The sequence below is a fragment of the Oculina patagonica genome, chromosome 4 (genome assembly GCF_052425735.1).
Source record: "Oculina patagonica isolate OP01 chromosome 4, crgOcupat, whole genome shotgun sequence".
Lineage (NCBI taxonomy): Eukaryota > Metazoa > Cnidaria > Anthozoa > Scleractinia > Oculinidae > Oculina > Oculina patagonica.
Genome location: NC_135761.1, coordinates 22462667 through 22490440, shown reverse-complemented (window position 1 = coordinate 22490440; position 27774 = coordinate 22462667). Strand labels below are relative to the sequence as shown.

Here is a 27774-nt window from a genome sequence, read left to right as displayed (position 1 = left end):
GCTGAGGAACCCGGCCTAGTACAATGTTTTCCGGGGTAGGGGTAGGGTAAGGGTAGAGGAAATAAGAGGCTTCCGCTCGACCGCTCAGGCTAAAAGCAGCTGCGTCAGCATAAATGAACCCATTTAATAATACGCTGTTCCTGGAAAAAGAAAAGGAAATCCCGTTTGAGGGTGTTTTCCCAATCCAGACAGATCTCAAGACCTGTCGAATGGCATGGCTTGAACCGTGTCGGAAAGGGGCTCCCCCAGAACATGTGACCAACCACGACCAGCCGCAGATTGGTTGAAACGAAAAAGGGATTTTTCCCACGAATTTGCAAGAAAACAATTCTCGGAAACGCGGATAACACCTTTGAACTACTTAAGCATACCGAGAAAGAAGCTGCGATATACGCCTGGTAGAAGTTAAATTTCATACTCCAAACTTTCAGGTAACGCATGAAACCATTTTAAAGTTATTATAAGATGACAAAATAACTCGTTTTCACGAATCCCGCATGAATTGCTAGCCTCAATCACAAACGGTTGTCCAAATTCATACATTAGCATAAATAGATACGTTGTTAATTATTTTCAAAGTACTGCAGATCTGTGAGCAGCAAAGGAAGTAGTTTTGTTCTGTTCGTTGCGCCTAGAAGTATTTCAGAGCAGTACATGTAATCAAGCAGTCTTACGAAATCAAACACATGTACAGAAAAGCATTACGTTGTTTGTAAGACTTACTACTTATATATGGCGCTGGATGTAAATTTTATCGTAGCACGACCCCCCTTACTTCCATTCACTCTCTGATTTAACGGCTAGAACATTATTTGTAGTTAATAACTATTTAGCCAACTATTTTCATGTTGGTAACTCTTCACAAACGTTAGCAACATTGTAGTTACTGTAATCAAATAATCAACTTGGCAAATTATTGGACTAAGTTACACTAGGTACCGCCGACCGGTTAGCTCAGTTGGTAGAGCGACGGACTACAGTGCGGGAGGTCTCGGGTTCGAGTCCCAGACCGGACCAACACTCAGGGTCTTAAAATTTAACTGAGGAGAATATGCTGCCTTTGCAATAACATCTGCAAATGGTTAGATATTCTAGTCTTCTTGGATAAGGAGGATAAACCGTAGGCCCCGTCTCCTGCATCTTCAGTGTTATGGTCAGCAGGGGACGTAAAAGAACCCACACACTTATCGTAAAGAGTAGGGCATGGAGTTCCCGGTGTTGTGGTCTGGTCTTTGCCGTTTGTGCTGTGCTTACTGTGAAATGCTCGGAGATATTAGCTTATAAGCTACTCTACAAATCCGAGGGTAAACAAAGTGATGATGATGATAATGACACTAGGGCGTAGGTTTTTTTTTTTTTTTTTGGGGGGGGGGAACATGGGGTAAACATGTGCTCTCATGTGCTCTTGATGCCGAGTCAGCATTTTTGTTCTAGATCAAAGCTGAAAAATGCTGGTTTCCTTAGTTTTCTTTTTGAATTCCAATAACCCTTGCTATGATCTGCTTTTCGCCCATAGTGTAAGGCCATGAACCATGCAAAATAACTTTGTATTAAGGAGTTAGGCCACAGTGCAAGCCACCAAGCCATGCAAGTCATGTGAGCCATGTGATCCAGAAATCCCAAATCCCAATAAAAGGCTAAACGTTACTGTAGGCTAGCTAGAGTGCTGTTTAGGCTAACCAATGTGTTATTTAGGCTAAACGGAATGGCTCACATGACTCGCACAACCCAGAACGTTGATCTCTCCTATCTTACACCACAATGAACAATAAACACATCTTTAAAGACAAATCTATTTTTCAGACATGACAGCTTGAATTTGTTACATGTGATACAGATATGTACGTACCTTGTGATCAAATCAAATCACACCCAAAACATGTTGGTCACATGGTACACACAACCCTATAGTAGAGGGCTTTGGATTCTAGTACAAGACACAACATGACTTAGAGTACAAGATTTACCAACTGAAAATAATAATCTAAGAGAATGCTGAAAGAATGAAGTGCAAACCAGTGTCATAAAAACGTAGTTGCTTTTTATAAAAGAAATTGTAAAATTGTCATTGTGACAAAAATAAGAAGACCTGGTCTTAAACTAGATCTATAGGTATGTGCAAAGTATCTCCAGGTAGCTCTATGATCACAAGGAGCAAAACAGACTTCCTAGGATATAAGTATCTTAAAACAGTGGAACCTTTACTAATGACCACCAGGACTTCCAACCATGTTCCAATCTATACTAATTAGGTTTAACTGTATTTGCTGAAAATGTGCAGTCACATGTGGACCTTGAATTTCTTGGTCCAAATGTAAACCAAAAAAGAACTCACTGCAAAAGTTATCCATCTCAGAGACGGCAGAAGATTTTTCCAATTGGGGTGGGGGGGGGGGTGATTTGAGGAGGGGGAGGGGTTTAAGAGACACTCTCTTAGTGAGTCTTTATTATGTGGAAATATTGCAGGGGGCGGGGTATCCCTGCATCTTCCCTTGGACTTCAAGCTTTAAAGACAAAAAAATAAATGCCATCAGATGTTAATAGTATATTTCATTTATTTTGTAGTGGAAGGCCAAGTTTCCAGAAGAGTTAAACAGACATGTGAATTACAGCATTTTGCGCTTATAAATTAAAGAACCTTGTTGGAAAGGAAAGTCTCAACTAGACAGTTTTCACAGTGTCCTCTTAAAAAGAAGTGGTTTTGTCTTTGTGAGAAAATTTCTCACTAAAAGCAAATATGTCAAATGAGGGCCTTTCAAGACAACAAAACTCCCTTTCTGATGATGAAATAAATCACAGGAGCATTCAGGAAAATAACTTCTCTGGCACGGTCATTGATGCGCTACAAGATGTTTCAACATCTGGTCCAGATGCACCAGATATAGTATGGGGTAGACGTCCGCCTGCTTTCCGAGATACAGTAGATGGTCCACATGCTGGAATCTCACACCTGACAATGCAAGGAAGTAATAACCCTGTTGCAAGAACAAGACATTTTCAGGGTTCAGTCAATCATGATACATCTTACGGCAACCCTGAGGTCACCCCACCGGTACAAAGTAAGTGTTAGACTTTTTGAAGAAATAATTTCCCTTATAAAAGCAATTTTAGGTGTTTAAATTACGGTGTGGCTACGTGGAATGGGCCGCTTGGAAGGAAATGGGCAAATCAAAACCTTAATTGGGAGCAAAGAGTGGTAACTTTTTCACAAATGAAGCAATAATGTTGAAGAATACAAACAGGCTAGAAAGTTTGTTTAGAGCTGTTGTCTGTATGCTGTTGTCTGAATAGTGGGCTCTGGGGACAGAAATGGTTTTTGCTCTAATACCACCTAATTTTGTGGGAGGTGCAGTGGCCTAATGGTTAGCGCACTCGACTCCGAGTTGAATGGGGCACTGCATTGTGTTCTTGTTCAAGACACCTTACTCTCGCAGTGCCACTCTCCACCCAGGTGTATAAATGGGTATCAGCCAACTTACTGCTGGGGGGGGGGGTAATCCCTGCAATGGACTGGCATCCCATCCAGGGGGGAGTAGCAATACTCTCAGTCGCTTATGCTACGGAAACCGGGATAAGCTCCGGCTGTATGGGCCACTTGGCTCGGACACAGACTTTACCTTTACCCTACGTACCACCTAATTTTACACTGTTCTTACATTTACTGCAGGACCAATAAACCTTCCATCAGAACAGTCAACTCAAGAAGCAGAACCTACCGTGTTAATAACAGTTAGAAGACGACAAGTCCCTCTGGAAGATGCGGAAAGACTTTCTCATCTTAGCGAAGAAGAAAAAGAAGCTCAAATACGAGCAAAAAGAGCTGCTGTGGTGGAAGAATATCTGACTTTGACTGACATTTCTTTACAAAAATTACTGGAGTTGTGTGGACTACTCATGAATATGGACGTGGATATTGAAAGAAAATATGTAGAACTTGATATATGGAGAGTGTTTGAAGCAAACAAAGTTAGTACTTCTAACAGTATTTATACTGGTCTATTATTTTTTAGTATTCAACCCTTTAACTCCCAAGCTAGGTACATGTATTAATTTAAGACAGGTAAAAATGGTATTTCATAGATGATCAAATTCTTATTTCTCAATAAAGATGAAAATATTATGTCACGAGCGTGGGACAAGGAAAAAATCAGAGTCCCAGATGGGAATCGAAGCCATGGCCTACCAGATACCAGTTGGGCGCTCTAACTACTGAGCTACGAGAGGCTTGTGGTGAGCTGGGTATTTACTAGGCCATAACTGTAAATGGCCCAGCTCACCACAAGTCTCTCATAGCTCAGTGGTTAGAGTGCCTCATAGTAATTTTACGGTATGTTCAAGAATGAACCAGGTAATTCAAGAGGGTTTTTTTTCACAAGTGTTTACATGTAAGACAATTATGTTAAATGCTTGCCATTTTCGTGTCTGACCAAAATAAGCCAACAATTGAAAATACAATGATTTACCATAATAGTGGTTTACCAGTAGTATTTTTAATACTTAAAATCTCATATAAACTCACTTTGATTTACAACTGTTAACAATTTCAGGAAAAATCTCGGTTCCTCCATCTAACTCAAGGATTGGGTATCTTGGAAAAATATGCTTTAAATCTTATAAAAGATTCACGTCCTCCATACTGGCGAACTGTGAAATTCACCAGCTCTCTTGTTCAGGTTCATGTTGGCAGACTGATAGGCAGCCGCGACATTCTAGCACAAATGGGATACACCCAAGATATTGCAGACGGTGTTGCCTTTCCTGGTAATATACCTGAACCTGATGTTCCTAGACTGAAAGATCTGGCACCAGATTTGTTCTTTGCTAGATATGAAATTGACACATTACTTGTAAACAAACATCCGTTTTACGAAATGGACCCACCAGTTCCGCAAGAAGAAGTTGAACTCCCAAGGCTTTTCAGGGCAAGCTTTCCACCTTCAAGACCACTGCCCTTTCCATCCAGGACATCTAGGCCACCACACCCTGTTACAGCCACCAGAGAGCCGCCATTGAACCCATCTCCAAGACCGAGTCAGTTACCTCCACCAAGCACAGGGATCCCACCTTCGCGGTCTTCTCCAACACCATCACCAAGAAGGCAAGGGGGAAAGGAACCCATAGATCCATCAGGAGGAAAGGTAATTGGTTAAATTGGTTTAATTAACTGTTAAACTGTTTTAATTTTAAACTGTAATGGAATGTTAAAATTGTATTTGACAAGGCAAAACACAGTTTCATCTCAGCAGCCTTCCAGGTAACTATTTTGTGCCGCACATCAACCCTCCAAGTTTATTTTTTTCGTTAGTGGCCATTTGGCCACCAACTGCTCAAGTTTGTTTGCCAGTGAAAAATTTTAGTCGCTAAATTAAGCTCACGCTTTCAATCCTTTTTCTCAATTTTGGTCGCCGGTCTGGTGACTTTGGATCCAATTTAGTCGCCAGCTCCAAAATTTTAGCCGCCATGGCGACTTAAATGGTCTTAACTTGGAGGGTTGTTATGTCTAGAATGAAATATAACAAAACAATGGAATACAGAAGGCTTGTGCCTACTACATTTCTCTATTTTCATGTTTATGTAAAAAGTCTTTCACTTGAGCCACGCTATATTGTATAATGAATCAAATGAAGCCTCAGGCCCTCAAAAGCTATACCAGAATGAGCCTTAATATTAGGAACAACTATGTAATAAACATGTTAAAAACAAATTTAATCAGAAACAGTTGCGTTGTGGAAATATTTATTGTATGTTTAGTACTATATTGCCTCGAAAACATAACTTGTGGGCAATATAGGCCAAGCTCTGCCACTTTGTAATTTGGCATCATGTTAAAGGACCATAAAATACAGGTGCTTAAAACGATTTGCTATAGATACTTTGATTCTTGTGGATGTCTTACAGTCCATTCAAAATTAATTTGTTACCTGCACTGTTAAAAAATATTGGTAAGGAAAAAAGGCCAAGTTCCTTAATTGTTTTTAGATAGAAAGTTACTATTAAACATTTTAATTAGCTGCCCTGACATTTAATTTTCAGAAATGCTTCATTTGAATGTGTTCATGTATTTTGACAAACCATAAATAAATTATGTATACACTTACTTAAAACCATTTTTGTGACAAGTTGGTTCTGATTTACAATTGAAATCAATAATCATGAAAATAAAACTCATTGAAAACTGAAAGCAGCAGAGTGATGACATGCTGAAACATGTGTATGTGAAGTAATTTTCAAATTTTATAAAACATCAAAACATCATATTCTCACTGAAAGGTAGAAAAAACACAAAAGAGATGATGATCCTTATTACCAGCAGGCAATTATAAATTATTTATTGAAAAAGATAGTTACCAGTAAGAAATAAATACTGGTAAGGAATACATTTTAGTTTCTAAAGCCATTAGCTGTATTAAGGAACTCAAATTCAAAAGTTAATTTGTTTAATCACTGCAAAAAAGATGTCTAAATTTGAATTTTAGGATTTAATAGTAGTTAACAGATGTCTCAAGGTTATGTAATCCCTAACTTTGCTCCATTGCATTGTTTCTAATCCTGGCAAGTCCTAAGTCTAAGCTTGCATAATAATGCAAGTTAGTACACTACAAGCATGTAGTGCTTGAATACCAATCATGTTGAGATAAAGGATGATGACGATGATGATGATGACGATGATGATGATGATGATGATGGTGTGGTGATTATTATTATAATTATTATTTTAAATAAGTTTGTCATGAAGTGAAAGAAGCACAATGGCAGTTACAAACTACTATTTTGAATCCACTGAACAGGTAAAAGAAAAGGTTGTTCTACAAGTAATGCAAGAACCACAACAAGTTGCTGCTGAAGGAAACAATGAGAGTGAAGGAGACTCGGAGTACGAAGATGCCGAAGACGGCATACTCTCGCCAAGTGGCAGCTCTCAAACTCCAGGTGCTACAGATTTTGAGTGTCGTATCTGTGGAGAATCAGTAGCAACAAAGTTCTGTAAAGAATGCAAGGACACATTCTGTGCTCCGTGTGATGGTTTGTATCACAAGCATGTCGCTAGACAACGTCATGTAAGAACTGAGTTGGTGACAGGTGCAGTCAGCCCATCAAGACAACAGCCGGTAGTGAGTACTGCTGCTGCTGCTTCTGCTGCCGCTGCTAGTGCCGCAGCTGCTGCAGTAACAGTTCAACAGAGTCATGGAGCTGCTGCTTCTTCTGCTGCAGCAACTGCTAGCGACGAAGTGAGGTATGAATGGAATTAATTATTGTGTGAAACTTGAAAATATCCATGCACGGGAGCCTTAATAGACTAAGAAAAATGAAGGCATTTAGAATAAAAATAATAATGACATTTATGTTATTTCAGCGTCTGCATTGTGTCAGAGATGGAGTTCCACGCCTTAGCAGTTGTATACCTTACAGATTTTAGTCCATATGTAGTGGTATTGACTTTTGGGATGGCCAACTTATTCATTCCTCCCAAGTTCGTGACATTATCTCTGATACAGAACAAATTTCTAAGGTATTCAGGTGCCAAACCGCTGAACCAAACTGCCGAACCGAACCGTGCCGAACCACCGAACCAGGTGCCGCTATAATAGAAGAATATATCTTGAATAATATATTTTGACTGTAGCCATTTTGATGGTTGACAGTTATTCTACATGTGCTTGTTAAATTTTCTTCTAATAGTTTAAGATCGGCAGTCATGAGGGGACCTTCCCCAGGGATGAACCCCTTGAAGTGATGTGAAATGGGACATCTCCGAGGGACAAACCCCTTTAAAATATATTGTTTACACAATGGGACTTCCCCCTCTGGGACCAATCCCTTGTCATTATGGGACTGGTTGCAAGAAGTTTCCCTGCAAACAACACACACAATAGGATTGTCACAATCTTAGGGGATAAGCCAATGTAGGGGACAGTTATTGTCCCCTCAAATCAAACTAACTTTAACTTTAAGGGGCTAATCAAGTCACTTTATTTTAGGTAATTCTATTTATTTTCCTTAATTAAGAGCTCTAAACTTCAACGTGGCAGAGCAACAGTCTTAAATGGGCAAAATCACTGCCACATAACAAACAAGGATGAATTTTGAGCACTGTAATGACACGTTCAAACAAATTGAGGTAGACTTAAAAAACGTCGGGTTGATGTTTTTATTGTGTTACCTGAACACAATCCATTTTAATCTTCTTGAATTTTGCCCATCTATGCCGCTTTTTGGCTTTTCTGTGTTTCTTTTGAATTCTTCTACAGTTTTAAGCCGTTATTGTGATATTTCAGCTTATTCTATGACCAGTTGGTCAGTGCCAAAATTGCCTAAAATTGCGTGACATAACCCCTTTAACTTGGTAAATTTTACTTGTTTGTTATTGCAGCATTGAGACCAGCTTATCTTGATCTAATTTTTGTAATTGATTTTCTCATTTGTGTAGACCAAGACAAAGACCTGTGCCTGCTCCAAGACGAAACATCAAGCAACCACCCTCATCCTTGAATCAAGGTGTGGCTCAAGGTGTTAAAACACCTGAGCCTAAAAAAGATGATCAGCCACCCCCAGTCCCTCCAAAACCATCACATAGGACACCTGAGGAGCAACAGACCACACCTACCAGCCCTCCAGTCCAGCGTTCAGTATCTCCCCGAGTGCCTGTTATGTCATCATATCCAGCAGCAACAAGCTCTGCTGTGACATCATCGACAGTCACTTTACCTCCTGTGGTTGGAACTCAAAGAGTGGGCACACAAACCGCCATGACCAGTAAGTTCCTTCAGTGGTGTGTGTTATGTACTTAGCACGAGCAGTAAGATTTAAGGGGCTATGTCATGGTATTTTAGGTTATTTTATTTATTTTCGTTATTTAAGTGCTCTAAACTTTAAATTGGCAGATCAACAGTCTTTTATTGGCAACATCACGGCCACATAACAAACAAGGATGATTTTCGAGCATTGTAAATGACACTTTCATAGAAATTGAGATAAACTTGAAAAAAGTCGGGCCGACGTTTTCAAGTTTTCCCGAATGCAATCCGTTTTCATCTTTGCGAATTTTGCCCATCCATGCCCCTTTTTGGCTTTTCTGTGTTTCTTTTGAGTTGTTTTACAGTTTTAAGCTGTTATTTGTGATATTTCAGTTATTTCAGTTAATTTCAGGCAATTTTGGTCAGTGCCCAAATTGCCTAAAATTGCGTGACATAGCCCCTTTAAATAACCGGCACGCATACATGCATGCACAGGCGATGACGCTTTATAATGATCCCAGAAATTGCATTTTTCTTATTCATTTTAATTTGTATTTGCCTTGACTACAAAACGAACCTCCAATACATTACAAACTTAAAGTATGATAAGATAAATACAGTAAATCATTATGAACTTCGTCATTTAGCAACAGAAAGGCCCAGGATTGATTTCCACACCTAGTCGATACTGAAGATTGTGTGACACTACCGTATTGAAATGGTCTGAAATGTAATGAAGTCAACACCGCTTACTCAGTAGAAATAGGGTAGAAGTTCTTTCTTAATTTCTTAATTCTTAATTCTGGCTTCTCGTACAAATAGGAATACGGATACCGTCACTGTTTTGTTTCTAATGGCTTGAGATAAATACCCGAATAAATATTATCAAAAGCAGTAAAATGAAGATGGCGAGTCGCGAAGGGAAAAGAAAAGAAAATTAACTTAAACTTAAATATTATCGACAACAATGCACGTCAAAGCAAACAAAGATTTCAGATAGCTCACCTTTGCAATCTAATCAAGATACTGCTGCCATTGGTCTCCCTTTTGGAAAGGTTTCAAAAGTTATGACACTAACCGGCCTTCACTCGTCAAATTCAACATCAGTCAAGTTAGTCTGCCATCACGTATGCCGACTTCGAATACACGTATAACGGTAGAAAAGTTCTTTAAGCGAGCTCACAATTATCCAGTACATCATTCTCCCTTGAACCCAAAACTCTGTTTAACTGTACGTTAGAAATCAAACGCGTTTTGCCGATGGATGCTCTTAAAGTTGATTCAGTACTCATGACAATCAAAGATGGCGTACCAAAACTGAGTAAACAACAAAGTGCCTAGTTCCCAGTGCTACTCGGTTGGAGTAATCGTAACATTGCCCGTCCACGGGCCACAACATATAGGCGTTGCGTCACCGCCTAAAAATTGTATGATTATAGCACTTGGTCATGTACTTAGTTTAAAGCTAGTTTCTAGGCAGACGTGACAAATCTAGCTAGTGACAGGGTAGAAGGCATATGTCTGTGAGCAGCTTTGCAGTGATGTGCTTGTGCGGCAATCGTATAAAGTAAATAGCAGATAATAAATTATTGTTAATTGTAGTATGACAGTGTACAATTGTTATCAATTAAACATGAAGTCACAACCCTCCAAGTTAAGACCATTTTAGTCGCCATGGCGACTAAAATTTTGGAGCTGGTGACTAAATTTGAACCAAGGTCACCAGCCTGGCGACTTAAATTGAGAGGAATGACTGAAGGCATCAGCTTAAGTTGGTGACTAAAATTTTTCACTGGCGACCAAAACTTGAGTAGTTGGTGGCCAAATGGCCACTTAGGAAAAAAGTAAACTTGGAGGGTTGAGTCACCAGTTTCTTGTATAGGTGTAGCTAGTCATTGTTCTGTGAAGTATAGATGCACATGGATTGTGAAATAAAAATCAGTCTGGATTGTAGGCAAGCTGTGTAGGTTAATGTGTGTTACACTTGGCCCTTTTGTGCTTTCAATATCTTGAAAGCACAAATTTAACTGTGCAGTTTTCTTAGTGCGGTAATGTGTTCAGACCTTTCTTTAGCAACTTAGGTGACTAAGGGCTACATCCAAAGATGAGCCGATTTTGTCTTGTTTTTAGCTCACAGAAGGTTGTTTTTCTTTTATTCTCAAATTTTTCCAATCTTAATTCTCCAGCAGCAACAAGTCAGAGCCAAAAAAGAGAAATTCTAAGACCTCCAGCATTTGTTCCCATTTTTAACGCTGCACATCAACAAAGTTCTCTGGGAGCAAGGGATGAAAAAGATAATAATGTAACAACACAAGATAGTAAGTATTTTAACCAGGGAAAAGGTAGTTTGCAAAGTGCCTTTTAATGAGCACCTCACTTTTCTCTCAGGCAATGGCTGTCCCTTTCTTTCTTGTGAAACAAATTCCAGGGTTAAATGTTCTACTCCAAGGCCTGCAACCAATAGATGGAAAAACTCTGCTTGCCATGTTTATTAGATGAGGGAGTAACAGTTGAATTGGAAAAAATCTATCCAGTGGCTGGGAAGAGGACTTGAACATGGTCTAGCACCCTGCCCACTAGGCTTTATATGCCGCTGATATAGTGTGGTTTGTTATTTCTGGGCCAAGTGGTTGACACACACAGCTAGTGTTTTAAGTAAGAGTGATTACCGGTATCTGAAACAATTTGTCAGGATATTTCACCAGGACTAAGGCCCTGTCCACACTGATTCGAATATATTTGAAAACACAGTTTTGCCTCGAAAAATGTTTTCAATTCATACTAATTGGGATAAATTTGAAAACAATACTCTATAATGCATGCAACGTTGTAATGCCAAGCAGAGCTATTGTAAGGCTAATTAATAAACCTTTTGTTCTCAACATAGAATTAGATGACATGACTATTTGATGTCAGCATTATAGAAAAAACTCATCCACACGACACCACCTAGCAGGCATTTTCAAATTTCTCCACTTTGGGGACTGTTTTCGAAAAGCTCCGTTTTCGGTGACTGAAAGTGCCTTTTTAGTGTGACGGTTGGCCTATCCAGGGGGGAAAAGATGCCTTTTCAAATTTATCTGGATTATTAGTGTGGATGGGTCCTAAGTGTCAACTAAAGGTTGTAAAATAATGCTCTGTTTGATGTACAAAACAGCTCCACCTCCGTTGCCACCAAGACAATCAACTCCAGTTCAATTCAAAACACCAGTGGAATCAAAAGCACCAAGAGAACAAAAACCTACCAGTCCAGATGAGGACGGAGCATTGTCTTGTCCTAACTGTTACTGCTTGAATTCTGCTGGTGCGAAAACCTGCATGTTCTGCAAGAAACCACTTCCTGCCAAACCTGTCACGGAGCCAGCAAGACCATATGTGTCACCTCAACAACAGGAATTTGCAGAAACAAGAAATTTTCCTGCACCTGTTTGGGCGCTGTCGCAGGATCAAGGGAGGGCTGTCAGCCAAATGCAGCAGTCACAAGGAAGTGAGAGTACTGTGTCAGGGACAAGACCAGTTAGTTCTTCGTCAGCCGCAGGTCTGTATTTTGGTATTTTTAATTAGTCTAGCAGTTTCTCTGGATGAAAAAAAGTTTTTGAATGGCAACTTATATAACTGGAGTTGCACATTAGACAAGAGGGCTGTTTAATGAAAACCAGAATTTTTTAACAACAAACTGACTGAAATTCCCATCACCATTGGCACTGTTTCTCATTCTACAATGGGCGTCAAAAGTCCTTGAGACAGTTGGATGAATTTGATACTAATTTAAAATTCCCGTTTTTTCACCTTTAATCTGCTGCCGCTTCTGAACCACTCCCCCTCCCCCTTTTCAATGTTGTACTCAAACGAGGCAAGTCTTGCAGATAACAAATACAACATTGTTTCGGGGGGAGGGGGTTATATTGAAGGGGTGAGGGGTAAAATTTGTCCAAGGTACTAAAAAAGTGCCGACTGTCTCAACACTTTTGGCGCTCATTGTAGTCTCCCCTTCATTAGAAAACTTTAACAAGAAGACAAGAAACCGAATTATAAATTGTAAGCACCATCTCTTTTGGTCGGTTTGCTGATTTTGAAAAGCCCTTACCATTATTCAATGGTCATCCCAACCAGTTCCTTCCGACAGATGGTTAGCCCCAGGGGGGGTACTCCGGCTTGTTAATGACGGGGATGATCGAAGGATTTTTTTGGGTTTGAAATTTTCGATTCTGGGATTTTTTGGGGTTGGAAAATTTGGCAAGTATTTTTTTGGGTATCTTGATTTAGATAGGGGATTTTTTTGGGTATTAAAAACGAACTAATGTGCCTTGGCGCGGCCTTGGCGATGAATAAACAAAACGAGCATTCTTTGTGTTATTTTATTGCACCTCCTGGCAATTTAGGGGTAATTTGACAAGCCTGAGAAGGGATTTTTTGGGGGGTTATTTTTGATTCAGGGATTTTTTTGGGTAATGTCGGAAGACTTAGGGATTTTTTGGGTCCTGAGTTTTGCCTCCATTCGATCATCCCCGTCATTTACAAGCCTGAGTACCCCCCTGGGATGGTTAGCACCCCGGCACCAATGTCATTGCAGAATCAGTCTGGGGAATCATCTTACACCCACTTTCAGTGTTATGTGCATAGTTATCTTTCTACATCCATCTTTCAACATGACTTTCGACATGCTGTTTGAAATGAGCTAAGCAAAACCAATGCGTGTTGGTTCCATACAAATGAGCCCACAAGTACACACTACAAACGACTGTAGTCAAAGGCTTACAATTTTATGTTATTGAAGCCAAAAATCATAGTACTGTAACATAATTTTTCCTTCGAAGAACAACCCACATGCGAGCAAGTTCAGCGAATAGAAAACAAAGGTAAAACCAGTCAGACTAGGGATCTCCAATAGCAACAAATACCTTATTACATGAAATTTTCGCGACACTTTAATTTCGCTAATTTTGCGATTCTAAAAAAATTGCGAAATTAAAGTGACGCGAACAAAAAGTGTCGCGAACATAACATGGCGCGAATATTAAGTGACTCGCATATGTCAGTAATCAATGTAAATGGATGTTGTCGTCAATTGACTCACTTGTAGACATTCTGAGAACTGCTCTATTGAGATTAAGTCCCCTCCTGCGTTTTTGTTAATTTTGACGTTATTGTTCCTTAGATGAAGTCGTTTTATATAATTCAAAGGCATGTCAAAATATATTGCTAAGAAAATGTAAATTGTGTCTCACTCAAAAACGCGAAATTAAAGTGATTCAAAATACAAAATTTTCGCAAAATTGCGAAATTTAGGCGTCGCGAAATATGTGCCCCTCAAAATCGCGAAATTAACGTGCCGCGAAAATTTCATGTAATAACTAAAGGTAAACAAAAATGGGAGAACCAATCAGTTTTATTTATTTCTAACAGAACACGCTAAGGGTCTACTAATATAATACTATCTTTGTTTTCACAGATCAAACTTTTGTAGACCCTGATATGTGGCAGTGTGAACACTGCACTTACCTCAACTCGCGGGCACGGAAAATCTGTGAGATGTGTTGCAAAACAAGCAATATTCCACCAGCTCCAGTAAAAACTGAACCTGCAAGATCAGAACCTGTTTCCCAGCCAGCCACACCCAGGGAAAAACAGGTATGACTTGTTCTTCCTTTCTTTATAGAGCGGTTTTCATTTGAGTGTCGAAAGTAAATTGCGTTTGCTTTGGTTTTGCATTGCTACGCTTAGTGATTGGCTTAAAAATCTCGCGCCACTTTCTCAGCCAATCAGAACTAAAACCAAAACCAATCGTGACTCGCTTGCGCACGTTTTCCCGCGCTTTGTGTCGGCTACATGTATTTGCTTCGAGTTTTGATTGGTTCACTGGATTGTCTGTGTCCTTTGTGATTGGCCAGAGTAATAACTTTGGTTTTGGTTTTACGACACTCAATTGAAAACTGCTCTATAGGCATTTGAAATCTCTTTGAATTCGTATTTTTTTTGTTAGGGGAACATAACCTTGCAGCCGTTTTGAAGTCAAAAGTCCTTGAAGTCCGAGATGTGATGCTCTCTTCTCTAGATATGTTATGATCCTAAACTAAAAGGTTTTAAGCTAGGCTGCAGCCAACTAGCTAAAGACTACTAAAATGTAGGTTTTGGCTGCCAGGTTTACCATTTCTACTTTGGCTAGTGAAAAATTATGCAGAAAAGTCAACAGTTCTTGATAGAAATCAATAATCTGACTAGTGAAAAATTACTTTTGGCAAGTAAAATCTGACATGTTACTAGCCAATAAATCAGTGAGTTAAAAAGTTAGTCTCAAGCCCTGCTGCAGGGTCCAGCATTGGAAACTGTATTTTAATTGAATTCAATTGCTGTTTGGGCAAGTGACCCTCAGAATGCACTCGCCCAAATTACCGAAGCTTCCACTCACTCAAAAAGTCTCTCCAATGATATGTTATATAAGTTTCTCAGACACTACGTTTGATATATTTTGTTTTGAAGGCTAAACAGTTTGCTCCATCGCAGAATGTCACTAATATGACCATGCAAATGAACAGTCAGCAAATCCCTGTCGTAAGTGAACAAAGCAGAAAACCAGACCCACCAAGTCAGCAGGCGGCACCAACAGGGACCCCTCAACAAGACCACAGGCAGGACAACCCTTAGGAAACACCTTTCCAGGAGAAGGTAACCTTCAAGCTAGGCCAGCATGGAGGAGGCCAGATACTGCAATGCCGACTATTTCTCCTGGTCCACCTTATCCAGGTGTGACCAGCCCAGGCCAGGGAGGCATGCTGAATTATCCTGGAATGGTTTCTCCAGGAGGCGTCCCACAATTTCCTACAAGAAGCAATTTTCCCAGAGATGCTGGTATGCCATATGGTCCTCTAGGATTTCCTCCACCTCCTCCTCATTTGTTGGATCCCATGGGGATGACAGGACAAGTTCCAGAGGTATGAGAATTTCAATGTTGTCACTCCTAAAACACATTTATCAGTTCTCCTCATATTCCGCTGTTCCACTGGAATTTCAGTTATGCTTCACAAGTTCCTTAAAAAAGAGATCTGTGAAGTGTTGGTGACTAGTTATTTAAGTAACAACCAATACGATTGAAGTTTTGTTGATGTATGATATTAATTATTTTCTTGATTCAAATCTCAGATAAACTCCTATTGAAACTGTTCAGTATCTGGTATACACAAAGATAACAGGCCACCCTTCTGTCTAGTTCTTGTTCATCATCATGTTCTTATCTCTACATATGGAAAATAGGTTCACCCAAGCTGGTCAGGTTTCAGGGGAGGGGTCAGAAGTAACCTGGTACTCTGGTTGGGTTTTAAGAGGAAACCTTATCACCCAACTGAATGATATTACTATTGAAACTGAAAGAGTGAAGGTTACAAGCAGAAATCTAATCAATCTGAATAATGACAATGTCATTTAATGTAACACTATTAATAATATTTTTTTTTTCACAGATGAATCCAGCCGCCTCGTTTCCTTCTCCTATGGGAGGTTCATTTCCACACCTTCTTGGTACTGGTTTTCCTCAGACACCCCCCACAGTGTGGACACCTCCACCACCAGCAGTGGATGATGTACTACGAAGGCATCAACATGATATTTACATTGCTGGAGAACGCTATGTTAAATGGCTAAAAGTAAATACAAATCATTTTGATAGAAAATAAAAAGCAAGTAAATGTTTGACCAGAACAGTACCCCATTATTGATAATATCTTGTCTTGATCTTAGGTGTTAACTGTTTGCGGTTAAATTAAATCACAAAGGTCCTGACTCAAGTAAAGAAAGAAAACCACTTGTTTTGGGTTATTACAATAGATGTTTCAGAATGTTGATTGGGTTCAAAGGCGGCTCTAGGAGACCCCACCTTTTATTTAGGCCAAACTAAAGCCTGAAGGGCTGAAAGAAAAATTGGAGAGTGGGCCCCATCGGTTTTCAATGTCTGGATGGTCGGCCTTCCCAATCCTGAAGGTCTGGATTCCCACTGGTGTTAACTTACAATCAAGAGAGCTAACACAAGTTTATTTTTATCATTCTAGGAGGCAGAAAATGAAGGTTTTACAGCAGAAGAAGTGAACATAGCATCAGTGCTTGGTTGTGAGGATCGTCAGGGCCCCATTCACTGGCTACAGACTGCTTGGTATGATTTAATTCACAGAGTTATGGTAGATCTGAGCAAACCAGAAAACTCTCAAGAAATTGGCAATGTCAGCCCAGAGGAAGTACGAGAAGCTTTGATTGATTGCACTGGGGAAGTCTCTACGAGCAGTAAATAAATGTATGGAAAACAGAAAAAAGAAGGTAACCTGCAATGCTCTTTCTTTTTGTATCTTTTATTGCATAATAAACCTTGAATTAAAACCTAGCCACTAACAGATTTTGTAATGGTGTTCAGGGTGAAAACCATTTGCATTCTTGCAGGCAAGATCTTCTACCCAGACTGGACTTGGCTCACTACTTCCTGAGTATAGTGGCTGCTCGTCGATTTTTTCACCCTATTCCTTATCATGGAAAAGGGTGGTTCTCTCATGTTGAGATGCAATTCTCACCCCTTACAGGGGGCACCAGGGATTTTTCTTTTCTTTGTATGCATCTTAGTAGCCTTGGTGGACCCCACAAAGACCCCCCAAAAGGCATTAGTATCTTCCAGATATCAATAAATAGGTGCTTACAAATAACTTCATTGTGACTGTACATTTTGTAGGTGAAAGACTTACAACAGGCAGGAGTTTATGCCAAAACAGATTGCATAAATGCTTTAGATACCTCAGATGGAGATACAGAAAAGGCAATACTCGCACTTGAGAAAATGGCAATGCGACCAATGCTTCAAAGAGTGCTGAACAGCTGCCTCCCAGACAATGCAACTCATGAAGAGGTGTTCATGGCTTTGACAAGACAGGCAAATGTTCAAACTCTTCAAGATAGAACCAACTTTGAAGCAATTGTGAAAGACGCAGGCCAAGATAGGGATGTAAGTATTGTGCTTTGCTTTTAGTTATTATTTTATCCACAGCATAATGTCAATCATGTACATGTGTTTCCACTGGGTATGCAAATGTTGTAGAACCAAATGCAAACTTTTTGTTAACCACTTTTTAAGTCACATTACTTTCTTGATCAGTTAACTTGTATTTTTTACTACATATCTGTCTCAGTCTATTTACAGTGCAATAATTATTGATTTTAACATGTCCTATCATCTTAAAACAAGAAACAGTTTAAGTTGGAGAGATGAATGTCATATTTTGTTATTACTATTCCCTATTATAAAGGGTGAATTTTTTTAAGCAGCTGTAATATTCCAAAAATTTAGATTGTTTTGTATATTATAACAAGGAAGAGTCCTTCAAAACTGCATTTTATAGTAAGTCAAGTTAATGTAAGTCAACATTATTACTGACAGTGTATGTGGAAAGGGGTAGGAAAGGGTTATCGTCCCAGAAAGAATTATTTTTTATTATATAAAATGCAGTGGTAGAGCAAGTCGGTAGCAAATAGATAAAAATGGTATCTCACATGTGTGGATAAAAATGATATCCACACATCTGTAACATCATGTTTGACCAATCAGTTCGCAGAGTTTGCCATGTTTCAATGCTCAATGAGCCAAAGTTTATCAATATTAGGTCAGAAACAGTCGTACAACATCGTGCAACATTCAGACAACATTTTGGAAATCCTCGGAAAAATGTGGGAAATCTTCGGAAAATCGTCAAAACATTGTTTTTAGAAGGTTTATATCATAAACAAAATAATACATAGTTGCTTGGAGATATGAAATTTATCTTCTCGTGTTCAAATCAATATCGATTTGAACACTCGAATAAATTTCATATCTCCATGCAACCATGTATTTTCCTCTATTTTTTTAATAGCTTAACTGCCACTCTCCTTTAACAATCTTGCGTGAATTTTTTCTCAAAAAATTGCATATTCCATGCAACTTTCTCATTCTGTTTCTTTTCTCGCTCCAAAACTTGCTAATTTATCAGTTAGTAATATAATTTTTTTATTATATATTTAGCGGCGCATTCGAGCAGTTTTTGCTGAGAAAGATATTCTCTCCTGGGGAAGAGCAGAAGTTGTCATCAAGTTGATAGATGAGGGTTATGGGGTGGATGATTCTGTTGAAGCAGCACGTAACTGTGGAGATCTTCAACGTTCTTTGCGCTATCTCAGACAAGAATGCCCATTGTGCTGTGGGGAATTTCCAATGAGCCAGGTTTGTGCTAGCCTATTTCACCATTTGTTTTTTGCTTATCACTTGAATTTCGTTTGAACAGTGTATGTTGTGTGATAAGTGACCCTATCTGTAATACTGCCCCAACTAGTGCTGTAATCCCACTCTTAACACATTGCTTGCAAGCTCCTAAGCCATTTTTTACAATCTTGTCGGCTAAAATAATTGTACATACTAACTTTTCACTCTGGAAATATTGAAACATATCAGTTGCCTTTAAAAAGAGCTCAAAAGACATATAATTTAACAGAAAATTGTTAATAATGGTGATAATAGTTTGTCTTCCATTATAGATGATCACAATGCTTCACTGTCAAGATCGTATCTGCCAGGAATGCTTCTCACAGTTCGTCACTATAACAGTGAAAGACAAGAATATTATGCGCCTAGTTTGTCCAGTTTGTGGAAAACCTGAAAATTTGGATGATGATACTGTGGCTACAGAATATTTCAATAATTTTGATATCATGGTAAGCTGAGTTACTAACCTTGCAACATATTCAACAGAATAAAGAAACCAAACTCATACAATGTTAGACGAAAAAAAAGCACAGCTGCAGGAGTTTAAGAGAATAAACAACATAAGAACATTATTTACACAACGGGAACCGTAGAAGAGTGTTTTATAAATAGCTCAGGTGTTCTTAAGTGACCATTAATGATAGGGTTTTAATACATTAGGCTCTGGCTTCTTAACATTCTTAATTATATAAAATAAACATGTAAAAACAAAATGCAAACAATTTCAGCAACAGTCAAAGTGGGCACAGAATCCAATCCAATCTATATTAATGAAAGGAGTTTTTATTTTTTAAACTGCTATTTTTATATTAAAGGGATAAATGACTACTGAAGGGCTAGTATTTTTTTATCTATTGTAACTTTTATCGATAAAGTCATTGTGGTAGCTGAGTCTGTATTTTGTTATTTACCCTGATGCAGATTCGTGGTGTGGTTGATGATGAAACACATGACTTATTTCAAAGGAAGCTTCGGGACAGAACACTTATGAAGGAACCAAACTTCAGATGGTGCTCACATGTAAGTTACCTGTTGTTATCGACTTATGCCTTTTATTTACCGTAAACACCCGCGGATAAGCCGCACCCGCAGATAAGCCGCACCCTGAGTTTAACAACTCAAATGTTGGAAAAAAAGTTTTTTGAAAGTAAATCAAAGAAAATCCAAAGTTGAGTCAAAAAAACAAAGTTGAGTCTGAAGGAAGTCTTCTTCATCGAACTTTAACTCAGTGAACATTGAAACAGAAAATACTTCAGTCTTACCCACAATTTGAGCTCTTTAATATAATGAAATCCAACTTTGACATATTATGGATGATTTTTTTCTGGCATTTGTTGACAGGTATTTCTTCATTCAACGTAGTTTTTCCATAGATTTTTGTGTGACAATAACAAGAACTTGCGTTTGCCGAACGTTCGTAGCTTAGTAACCAGGCATTTGATTGGATGCGAAATATGGGACTAGGGCGAGAACGTAAAGCAAAACAAGATGGCGATGGAGGCGTTCGGGTTTCGTGACTATCATCGGCTAACGTATGATTATCGACAAATTAAAGAGATTTGGGAGCCATCTATTGGAGATAAACTCGTTGCATGAAGAGAGTTTCGTAATCAGTTCTACAAATTTTCCATCAAAGTGCAAAATGAGAAAGAAACAATAGGCCATCTTACTTGTGAATACCTGTGGTATTTTCTCGCTCGTAAAGTATCAATATTACTGTTAAAGTTATAGGCCATTGTCGACACTGCAAACAGTATAGGAGCTGTCAAACTTGCAAAAGTAATGACCGGTACTCTCTTGTAGTTTTATGTTATATTAATTTACATAATTTTCCATAAATTAGTGTCAGTTCACGAAAATTTACGGCACCTTTTCCGAATGTTCCCGCAGATAAGCCGCACCCCCGATTTTGAGCGAAAATTTTTGGAAAAAAGGTGCGGCTTATCTGCGGGTTTTTACGGTATTTGTTTGTCCATCCGTTTGCCCCTCTGTTGGTCTATTCATCTGTCTGTTCATTCACTTGTTCCTTCCTCCCTTTGTTTGTTTGTTTCTTGGCTCCTCACGCACCACTGGGACCTATGCCAAACTGATCCATGGAGCCCAACTTTTTTGAATGCAGTAACACATCCACAGTTCACCGTGAAGTGATGGGGCGTTGTGGCCCAATGGTTAGCACATTAGGCTATAATTAAGTAGTTCAGGGGCCATTGCATCACACTGCCTCTCTCCACCCAGGAGTATAAATGGCTACTAGCAAGTTGTTGGGGCATCCTGACAGAATGCTGGGAGTAACCAACAGTAGACTAGCATGCCGTCCAGCAGGGAAAAGTAATAATCCAAGTCACTTCTTGCTATGTAAACTGGGAAAATGTATAACGAGGAGATGGTCAAATTACAACTTGTCCTTTAAACTTCACGCACTGTTTTATAATTTTTTTTTTGAAAAGTGAGATAGGGGAAAGGGTGGCTTAAGACCTTCTGCCATCTTTGTTACAAGCTTCCGTCTACTGATTTCTCTTGTTGTTTTGTTTAGTGCTCATCAGGATTCATTAATGAACGTCCTGACCAGATAAGGATGATGTGCCCTCACTGTCGGCGATACACTTGTTTCAAATGCAAACGACAGGTAACAGCTGTTTGTTATGATGTGAGTCATGTGACTTATGTGTTTTTACAACGCCTATCAGCACGCATCAGGAGTCACATATTAAGTAGTAATAGGAGTCATAAATTAAAATGGTTACGTAAACTGGCACTGCACCCTCAACATCTTTCTCTAACATTCTAACTGACCACCTGTTTTTTTTTTATGTGTATAGTGGGAGGACCAACATGAGGGAATCACATGTGAACAGTTTGCTGCATGGAAGGAAGCTAACGATCCTGAATTTCAAGCAGCTGGACTGGCAGCTCATTTGAGAATGAATGGAATAGGTAAAACGTTGTTGATCTTATATTATTTCAACGCTGTTGTTTATTGTTGATCAGATTAAGATGGAACTACTACTTCTTCCTCTTTTCTTGTGGATCCATCTTTTGAATTATCTGATGTCAGCAGTGGTGTTTTAGCTCTTTTAACTGTTCTGTCTTCTCCATTTTTGTCAGAATGCCCAAACTGCAAGTACAGATACGACTTGTCCAAGGGAGGTTGCATGCACTTTAAATGTGCAATGTGTCCACATGAATTCTGCAGTGGCTGCTACAACCCATTTATTAAAACCAATGCACAGGTATAGGAACTGACTTTATGTATGCTGTGGTACTGACTTAATAATTTTGTTATGTATGCTAGACAGTAAGTGTAATTTGATATTTTACTTTGTTGCGGTGTATGGTAATGTATTCGAATATGAAACAAAGGGAAATACCAGATTGTACCAAGGATAAAATTGAACCACAACAAATATGCTAGAGCCTTTATGGATATTTCTTAATTTGAATCTTAGTTTCCTAAGGCTATTTTGCCTTCCATCTCTGTCTGAAAATTCTTCCAAACACCTTGGTTTAAGTAAAGTAAAAGTCAAGAAGAACTTTCTTGAAGAAGTTAGGCGTTTCTTGTTCTCAGTTTCCGTCCTACTTACAGTTGGACGGAAAATGCACAAAAAAACGCACCTTGTACACTTAATCCAACTGGTGCACTTAGCTGAAATAAAACTATACAAATCCTTTCCAGGGTGATTAAGTTCTGCCATTTGGAATCTATTTGCATATTAAAATATTTTCCTTTTCAGCGCTGCCCTGAATCTGAACATTGTACTGTACAAGGATTACATGCTCATCATCCACGTGACTGTTACTTCTACCTGCGTGATCAGCAACCAGAAGAGCTTCAGAAGTTGCTGGATGACAATAACATTCCATACAATACTGAACCACCTGAAGCTCAAGGTAAGATTTGTCTTGCCTGTTGTATCATGCCTCAGAAAAACTCTGTTTCTGAATGCAGTTACACAATTGGAAATGGAAAGAAAAACATGTAATAAAACTTGAAAAAAAAACCAATATAGTGGACTGCAATAACAATAACAGAATTACACTCAGAGCTGGATCCAGGATTGTTCTTAGGAGGGGGTTCACCACTAAGGAATGGCTAAATGACTTTTTTGCAGAAATACCACTTGTATTAGAAAGCTGCAGACCATCTCAGGGAGGAAGGTGTGTGTGTGTGTGTGTGTGGGGGGGGGGGGAGGGGGGTTGCAGCCCTGCATCCTACCCTAGACCTGCTTCTAACACTGCACTAATACTGTACTGTGATATATACCTTTATGTAAAAAGGCATTAATTAAGTTTAACAACAATTTTACAAAAATATGCTTCAATCCAATAAGCTCAGTTTCTTTGTTAAGACCGTTTAAATAAACACTTTACATGAGAAACATCACTCAATACAAATGTCACTTTACAGCATTTAATGCAAAAAATATGTCAGAAGTTAGAACATGCATGATCTTAAACATCTTCACCAGGGCTGAACTTGAGACTTTATTCAGGGCTTGAGACTTACTTTTTAACTCACTGGTTTAGGCTAGGTACATATCAGATCTTACTACCCAAAAGTAGTTTTTCACTAGTCAGATCTATTGATTTCTATCAAGAACTGTTGACTTTTCTGAGTTTTCACTAGCCATAGTGGCTAGTAAGAATGCTAAACCTGGTAGCTAAAACCTAAATGTTAGTAGTCTTTGGCTACTAGGCTACCATCACTAGTCTGGAGCCCTGTTATCAATAACTTCTTTTGTGCTTAACTAAAGGTAATGCGTCAGATGATGAGGCTCCTGCAGGAGCAGCTGCAGCTGCAGCACCATTCCACTGTAAGGTGAATGAACAGAAAGAGACCGTGGATGGTCTGGTTGATGCTGAGTGTGGGGCTGAAGTACAGGCTGGGAATGCTGGACTGTGCAGGTTAGTGGGTATGAATCATGCTATACATGATACAAGACATGCAGGGATGCTGGATCTTCAAAGAAGAAAAGTTGCCATAAGGAAAAAATTATTATGTGTACCAAAGGAAAACTTGTACTTCCTTGACAAGTTTCTGAAGACCTTTCTGGTGACATAGTTTGGAAATTCTTATTTTTCTCTCACATAGCTATGGATAATATTTTAGATCATCCTAAGCCTCTTAAAGGAACTACCTGGTACATCACGGTGGAATTTTTAAAAAAAAATGATGGGCCAACTATTTCAAGTCTGTCAGGACTTGTTAATCCATCTTAATTTTCCTTCATCATAAACATCCTTGTTTATTTTTTATTACTATTATGATTACGTGTTTGGTGTTTTTCTACAAGTAATTTTTGTACATTGGAAATTAAAATGACTTAAAATGTTGTGATAACTCCTTTAAAAGTTGGCAACATCCCATCAACAAGAATAATATAATCTTGTGGGCTTGGACTGTACATGTTGGGGGGGGGGGGGGGCATTTCTGTTGTTGTTATTATTGCATTGTTAATATGACAATACAATTACATCTCTTTGGGATAAATATCCATACTATGACAAGGAAATTGCAGTCCACTTTCATGTTTCAAGCCTGCGGACCAGTATTTTGGGAAAGCTATGTGCAAAGAAAACCACCTTGCAAAATATGGCAAGGGCCTGAGGCACCATAAACAACTGTTGAAGTTTTGTTCCATTTTGTGATTCACCTTCTAGGAAACATTATGTGGAATATCTTGTGGTATTGGTTAATGATAACTTGTTGGACCCTGCTGACATCATGTCATCAGAGGACCTTGGTCATGTTTTGAGACGGGGCTACGTGGAGCAACCAGCAAAACCAAACAGAATGAATGATAATCAGTATCATCAGCTACTCTTACAAGTGAGTGGGAAATTGTCATGTTTACATCAAAGCCAAAGGGTGCTATTGAATAAATAGAAAAGAATAAGTCCACTCAAGGAAAACCTTTGTTTAATTAAAGTTTTGATTTGTGTCTTGTTCTTGTGCTTTAACATTAATCTTTTTAGGTCTTTTTTCAAGTAGCTCGTGCTACTGACTAACTGATATCATTTCTTTCGTAATCCAAGCCGTTTGTTGGGTGTTTGTCAAAATTAATTTGAATATTGTTATGTGGTCTTCCTCTCGCGAGTCTTCTGTAGCTCAGTGGTTGAGCACCTGAGCCGGGCAAGGGGGGGGGGGGGAGGGGGAGCTCCCTGACTATATGGGGGATGCTCTGCCCAAAAGGGGTACTATTTTCAGGCTGTAGGTATATAAAAGGGTAGGACAAACTGTCATTTAGGTATTTAAAGAACCTTTCAAAATATATTGAACAGACCCACTGAACAGTTGATTTATTTAAGCATTTTAAAGTGTTATTCAAGTGAAAATTAAGAAAAGAGATGCAGTATTCCCTCTGTAGGTATGTGAACGGAGTACCAATTTACTATTGAAGCCTTACAAAAGGGTTACCCTTTCTGTTAAAAATATATGGTATATATGGTTTAGACCCCTCAAGGCAGAGCCTCCCGTGTAAAAATTTTTCAAGTACACCCCCCCCCCCCAGGTCCAACCTGGGAGACTGAATTTTTTTCCGAGTAGTTTGTGTTGCTCACTGATGAACATTACAGTACTGTAAGATAAGTTGTTTCATATGATCACAAGAAATTGTCATTGTTTCTTTTTGTAGACTGTAAAAGAGCAACTTCCACTGCCACCAAAGCCTCCAAGGAAACGAATACTAGATGATGAAGAGGAAGTACCATTGGTACAAAATATCGAGCATGAGGAAGAAGAAATTGATGATGATGACGATGTTGTGTGGCAATTAAGGGGTGACCCGGCAGCCTTTTTGCTTCATGACGATGACGAGTTAGAACCAGGACCTATTGGATAACAAAACTGTCATTAGGGGGGACCTTAAGCAATGAGAATGCTGATGTCCTGGGCATCCTTGTTGCTTAAGGTCCCCCTATCCGAGGAATCAGTGTTTAATAGCTTGTAGACTATTCATTAGTAATTTTAATAGAAATAAAGATAGGATAGTAATAGATAGTCTGTATGTAACAAACCACTGATACCTTGAAAGCACTTGTACTGCTTTGTCAGTTGGCACAGATGTACATAGAAGTTTTTATACCCATAATCTATAATACAGGCCAAGCATTCTATGCAGGTCACAATTAAATGAAAAGCTGTTTTGCATGAATTGAACTTGCATTTGTTCTAGTAGTTGATCCAGGGTGAGAGGTGGGGTCTCGGAGGGGGGGGGGGGGGGCACGGGGGTTCCTTGTAGAACAGACTGGATCCACCACTGCAACTTTTTCTTTGAATTTATAAAAAGACATAATGATGTTGACATAATAAGGCAAAAATGATATATGTACAACACTAAAAGAAAACTATAAAAGTAATTAAGATAATTTTTCTAATTTTACAAAAGGCAGTCTAAGATAATTACTTTGCCTGGTAGTTCTACTTAAAACATCTTTATTAAATTTAAAATAGTCAAGGTTGGAAGCCTTTTAGCCTTGAACATATATCAATAATAATATTTTTTTTAATATTAAAATTTTGTTTTTTTCTTTTGCCTTAAGACAGAAATGATATTCATCCATTAATTTTGTAACTTTGTAGAAGACATGAACATAAATCAAATAGAGATCAGCATTTGTAACAATCAAGTCACAGTCAAATATTCTCTTTTAAATTTATTCAAAACACTTAAAATGAGGCAAGTGGGTTGATAGTACATTTGTATGAAAACTGACCCGCTTGTCACATTAACAGATCAAATGGCATCTGATGACATTTTTTTTTTGCATATGACTGTCTGAAACATTAGGCGATAGTCAGTAAATTACAGGGTTCATACGGGTCCTGGAAAACCCGGAAAATTCCTGGAATTTTATTGTGGCACTTTCCAGGACTGGACAGTCCTGGAAAGAGACTGCTGGTCCTGGAAAGTTCTGGAAATCTGTTAAACTCAAGTAACAACTGGAATCTCAGAACTAACATTATAAGAAATGTACAATCTAAGTCCTTGAAACGTCCTGGAGAATTGTATGTGAAAAAGGGAACGAACCCTGAGATTAATTTCTTTGTGGAAAAATCGCAACATACTATCAAGAACTATTGCATTTTATTTTTATACTATCTGAAATTGGGAAAATCATTAAGATTTCCCTTTGTTCATCAAGGATAGAAAAACATGATTTAAGCTGATTTGAAACGATGCTTTGGGCAAATACCATAAACTGAATTGAGATACTTGTCTGTCTGTTTATGTAGTGTTCATCCAGTTGTTGTCTTTTTTTTGGAAACAGGTTTGAAACACAAAGAGGCTTCTCTGATAATTCCATTGAAACCTATTATTGTTATTATAATTATTATTATTATCATTACCATTACCATTATCATTATCATTATCATTATCATCATTATTATTATTATTTATTATTGTTGTTGTTGTGGTTGTTGTTGATGCTGTTATTATTACTATTATTACCTGAAACTCATATTTACATAGTGGCAATACTACAGGTTATACCACCATTATAATTCTGGATAAAAATTCATATAATTATTTGGTATTACATTTTTAGGAGATCAGGTTTCTGTTAGACTAGAACAGAAAATGGTTGCATGTTGGCATTCAAGATTCTGAATTGTCAGTATTTCCGATTTGATGAAGATGTCACATGGTTTCCTTTATTATCAGGGAACTGTTGACCCTTGTTGAAAAATTAATGTCAGAACTTGGGATTTAAAGCCCAATAGGCCTTTGGTCCAACCTGGTCACATGGTGGAAACTCGGCCATGTCGTCCCT

The 27774-nt window shown here is 38.6% G+C and overlaps 1 pseudogene across 1 annotated transcript; it reads left to right on the top strand.

Moving 5' to 3' along the window:
- The first annotated feature begins 320 nt into the window (after positions 1-320).
- Positions 321-25915, top strand: LOC144651637 (uncharacterized; annotated as a pseudogene). Its single transcript, XR_013570353.1, has 23 exons — positions 321-431; positions 2566-3059; positions 3668-3966; positions 4548-5138; positions 6789-7234; positions 8429-8754; positions 10922-11053; positions 11893-12273; positions 14188-14366; positions 15216-15667; positions 16193-16375; positions 16778-17039; positions 17443-17712; positions 18766-18963; positions 19275-19451; positions 19924-20022; positions 21536-21628; positions 21822-21936; positions 22108-22232; positions 22734-22890; positions 23754-23904; positions 24661-24829; positions 25635-25915. The product of XR_013570353.1 is annotated as an uncharacterized LOC144651637 (transcript).
- The last annotated feature ends 1859 nt before the right edge of the window (positions 25916-27774 follow it).